Genomic DNA, 5,324 nt, shown 5'->3' with positions numbered 1-5,324 from the left:
TGATTTCCTGGAAGGAAACGAGTGCTGTTCTCAGCCATTTACAGGGATCAGCTCAAGATAGTTTTATCTTGAATAGTGAGCTACTGCGCTCTGATATGACTTATTGGTCCCATGTAACGTAGTAGGATTAGTTCCAAGGGGGGGTTAGGAACTAATGTAACTTTTTCACTTAATTATGCTGAGTTAATTAAATGTTTGACAAGTTAACTCAACTTTTAGGTCAGCAAGGCTGAGTGAGGTGTAAGACAGCTTTAATCGGATACTGACTAGAGCTGTTTCAATTGTGAGATGAGAAGTAACAGTTTAAGTTAGCTTCCAACTCAACACTCTGATTACTCAGCATCGGCTTATACAAATTATTTATTGAGCAATTTAAGCAAGCAACACATACATACATATATATATATATATATATATATATATATCAAGAGAAAGGGTTAGAGATTACTCAGCAGACTTATCCTTGTTCGGCCTCACCGCCTACGTCCAGTCCCCAGAATCCTTCCGAGCTTTTTCAATCCTCTACTGAGCTCTTTAAAGGTAGAGCACAAACCTTTTACAATAGCAACTGAGTATGCAAGAGTACTGTCCTCTATTCGTCTACTCAATCCTATCTACCACTGAACACTATAACCGAGTATTCAGATTTTCTCTACCACTGAGTACTATAACCGAGTACTCAGCTTTACTCTTCTAACCTTTACAATTGATACAAGATTGTTCTCACAAAACGAAGAACACTTTAGATGAATAAAATTTACTCTAGACTTTTACACAATGATTAGAATTGGGTGTAAGAACTTGCTTTTTCTATTCAGACAGCTTCTCTTTTGGATTTTTGACTTAGTGAAGATTTTGCTTGTCTGTATCTCTCTTGTATGTGTTCGGCAATGATCCAAGTGATGAACTTGTCCATTTATAGTGAATTCTGAAGCTTCAATGATTTGAAAATCCGACATATCCGTTGAGAGTAAACGGTCTTCTTTCGTCATTGATTGGTCAGCTTCCAGAATTGCAGGCCAATCCTGTCTTCTGATTTACGCAGGAGGCAGGCTTGCCATTTTCGTCTTCTTGCGCCAGGTTCATCTTCTAGCACCAGGTTTGTCTTCTTGCCAAACGTCAGATGGTCCATGCGAAAAGGTCCTTGAAACGGATTTCCGAGGCTTCTGAAATGTGTCAGACTTTGTCTCGCAAGTTGACGGATAATTGGACACTCACGGCGTCTTGAATATTGCTCAGCTTGACTTTGCAGCTTTGCCTTCAAGCTTTCCTGAAGAAGACATTTCTTTTGCAAGGCTGAGTTGAGTTCCACTCAGCTTCCGCTGTGCGACTCTTTATGCTGACTTTGTTCTATCTTTCTTTTATGGACTTTAAGTTCCTGTTTCTCGTTAGTCAACTTACTCAACATTGAACAAATTCATTAGTACAATTAAATCAAAGCACTTAAATTTAATTGTTTAATCATGGGATTAACTTAAATAATTTTGTCAAATCAAAATCATGTGGAAAGGTGTTTCAACAGACATGTTGATCATGGAACAAGTTGTCAGGTGCCATTGTCAAGAAGAGCTTGAATCTCGTCAGACATTGCCATGCGCCATTCAGATTGTTTGTTGGCTTTGCTAAAACATGTGGGGTCCACTGTGCCATTTGGATGTGTAGCTAGAAGTCCCTCAAAACGCCCTCTCGAATGAAGAGACGATTGTTGAAGTTGTATATAATGTTGAAATGGACCAATCATGGATGCAGTGCGAGACCGGGGTCTTGCAGTAGGAATTGGAGCAGGTGGTGCAACTTCATGAGGAGGAGACTGTGTTTGTGGCATGGTGTGTTGTTCATGAGGTGTTGCAGTTGCTGCATCTGGTAGGGCAGGTGTGTCGTTGTCCAAGGAATCAACATGTGTAGCAGAATTGTTCTGAGGATCTGGTGTTGATGCAACTATGATGACTGGTGACAGAATTTGACGTGGAGCTAGTGGAGCTAGTGGAGCAGTGTTTGTTACTTTAGAGTCAGAGGGAGCATTTGGGGTACCAGGATTAGGCCCAGAGTGGATAGGTGTGGTTGGTTGGGAATAAGGAACCAAATGTGAAGGAGATAATATAGGATTGGGAATAGAGAAATTACCTGGATACGGGCCGAGTAGAGATGGGAGTTGATATGATGTGCTTACCCCCAAGTTGCTAGATGAAGATGGTGATGCAGTGGCTGTTGAAGTAGGAAACACATCTTCACTGTACTGAATAAATTTACAGATGTATATACATCCGATGGAATACACAAGACAGATATCCCCAGAGTGATTCTCCGATGGACCAAGGTAGACACACAACTTAGAACGAAAATAAAATTTATGCTGATTGTATGGGCGAAGGAGAGGATAGATGTCACTTCCACAAATATGCAATGCCTTATAGGCAGGTTGTTTCTTATAAAACAGGAAATATGGAGATTTGTTTTTGAGAACTTTGGTGGGTAGATAGTTGATTAACCTAATGATGTGAATCATGGCATAGTTCCAGAATTTTAGAGGCAAAGATGCATTGGCTAACAGAGTAAGGAAAGTATCAACTACATGTCTAATTTTTTTCTCAGCTATACCATTTTGTGCATGAGTGTGAGGGCATGTAATTTTGTGTATAATGCCATGTTGTTAAGCCCAAAATATACCTAAAATATCATTAACATTACATCATTTTTATTACGAATTCGTGTTATTTATATCTGTTTAGATTACTTTTACTTTCGAATATCTTTCTTTCTTGCAAGGTACTTGAATATTTGGTAAAATCCAAATAGGAACGAAAAAGGATCAAAAACAGAAGAAAAACCCTTCAAAAGGAGTCAAAGACGACGTAAATCGAAAACGCCAAGTCGAGGACACGAACGAAAGCAAGAAGTAAGAAAAACCTGCCGGGCCGCGACAGTGGATCCTAGACCCGCGGCCGCGACACGCGCGGTACAACCAATTCTCCCCTTCGTCCGTCGCTCAGCTCAGTGCTACGTCATTCACGGCCGCGGATTACTATCCTCGGTAAGTGCAGAAATTCACCAAGAGCATTTAACACATGCTGAAAATCCAAGAAACGCGTTCGTTCAAGTGGATAAAGACGTCCTTTCACAACGGACACGACTCTTAACCAACGGATACATCACTTCAAACACAACCCTTCAACATCTATAAATAAAGAGTTGATGTTGAGAAAAAGTGTAATGAAATGCTATAATATAGATATAGAAATCAGAGCGTAGAACTTATGTCGAAGTTCTAAGTAAAAACATTTCGAGAGTTAGAAATTAGATTCTGTACAAAACAAGATGAGGTACACATATTGTTTATAGTTTAATTACAACTCAGTAGCGTTTAGACATTGTTCCAGTTTTAGTTTGCATCATGGTAGTGGCCGACCGAATCCCTATTACGAAGTTACAGCGAGAAGATTGAGTAAAGTGTTCGCCCCCGAGCCTGACAACCTCCTAGGAAATCCAAGGAAGCGGAACCGATCAAGCCCTTCACTTGCACGCCCTCGAAGAACTCGATGCTCCTTATTCTCTGTAAACTTGTATCAATTTACATTTCATCTAATAAAGTCCGTTCTATTCGACAAATCGTTATGCAGCACTTATGGTAACCAATCCAATATAAGTGAGGCTGGTGTTTTCATTAATATGCACTTGAATTCAAAATCATTACAAGGAAACTTTGTTGAACACTTAGGCAAATTATCATCTCGAAAGAGTGGTAATTTGAGTAAGGGCAACTATCCCGAAAGGGTTTTGTCGCGTTCAAAGCCAATTAATTAGATGTTCCGTCATTTATTTCATCATCATAATAATACAAAGTTTAAGTTGTTTTCTTTGCTTAATGCAAATGAACAAATTCATTCCTTTTTCTAATAAGTTCTAAATGTTCCTGTTTTGTAAAATTCATCCTTAAAATCAGAAGATCTTTCTAACAATCGATTTATTCTAAATATATAATCTTATTCCAGCATTTTCAAATACTCAAAGTTTTCAAATTCAATCAAATAAATTTCCTAAATTCAATTAATCCAATTTTCACTTTTATTTACATTTTATAAATCTAACAAGTTCGAAATTAAAGATTCAAAAATAAGTTTTTCGTTAAAAAACGTATCTCTGTGGGATCGATATTTTTATTACTACAAGCGAAACCGTGCACTTGCGGAAATCGCTCAACAAGTTTTTGGCGTCGTTGCCGGGGATACGCCAAAATTTTTGACAAAATTTTTATTTTTCGCATTTTATTTTCGAATCTAGGTTTATAGATTATTTTTATACAACTTTTATATTTTATTTATTTTCAGTTTTATAATATATTTGGTTTCAATTTTGTTTTGAAGGTAGTTTGGCTCGTGTTACAATTTCAAGTTGATGCGCAGTTCACGAAATTCGGGCACGCCACCAGATCCTTTTGATCCAGAAATTGAAAGAACACTTAAGAAAAACAAGAAAAACAACAAAAACAAAGACAAAACACCCTTAAAAACCAAAGTAGTCCAGCCAGAAATCATGGCCGATCCACCGACACTTATGGATTACGCTAGGCCAGGAATGGCCGGTGTAACTAATAGTGTAGTTAGACCCCGTATAAACGCAAATCAATTTGAAATTAAGCCTGCTTTGCTTAATATGTTGCAGAACAACGTAACGTTTTACGGATTGCCTAACGAAAACCCTAATGCACATTTGACAAATTTCTTAGAAATTTGTGACACTTTTAAAATTACTGATGTAACAGCAGAAGCAATCAAACTTCGCCTCTTTCCTTTCACCTTGAAGGATAAGGCAAAAATTTGGTTAACTTCTATGCCTGCTGCAACATTTGAAACTTGGGACCAATTAGCCCAAGCATTTTTACAAAAATATTTTCCCTTAGCAAAAACCGCAAGAGTCATCAAAGAGTTGACATCTTTCACACAAAATGATAATGAAACTCTTTATGAAGCTTGGGAACGTTTTAAAGAACTTCAACGTTTATGCCCACACCACCAATTGCCAGATGCACTTTTAATGCAGACATTCTATAATGGATTAAATCCTACGACTAGAGGTTCATTAGATGCTATGTCTGGAGGGTTATTTATGAAGAAGACGTCCGCCCAAGCAAGAGAACTTTTGGAGGAAATGGCAATCAACAGCAGTATGTGGCCCGCAGAGCGTGGACATATACGAACGGCGAAACCATCATCCTCATGTACATCATCGGTTAAAGGTATAATGAATCTTGATCCTGTAGCAATGTTACAAGCCCAATTTTCTGCCTTATCGCACAAAATTGATAAATTTATGGCACCATGCGATCC

At 38.2% G+C, this 5,324-nt stretch overlaps 1 non-coding gene across 1 annotated transcript; it reads right to left on the bottom strand.

The window, feature by feature from the left end:
* Positions 1 to 4,908: 4,908 nt before the first annotated feature.
* LOC136210080 (small nucleolar RNA R71) lies at positions 4,909 to 5,015 on the bottom strand. Its single transcript, XR_010677790.1, has one exon. It is a non-coding gene; the product is annotated as a small nucleolar RNA R71 (small nucleolar RNA).
* Positions 5,016 to 5,324: the final 309 nt, after the last annotated feature.

Source organism: Euphorbia lathyris, chromosome 10, assembly GCF_963576675.1.
Source record: "Euphorbia lathyris chromosome 10, ddEupLath1.1, whole genome shotgun sequence".
NCBI classification, from domain to species: domain Eukaryota; kingdom Viridiplantae; phylum Streptophyta; class Magnoliopsida; order Malpighiales; family Euphorbiaceae; genus Euphorbia; species Euphorbia lathyris.
This window is presented reverse-complemented; position numbering and strand designations above follow the sequence as displayed.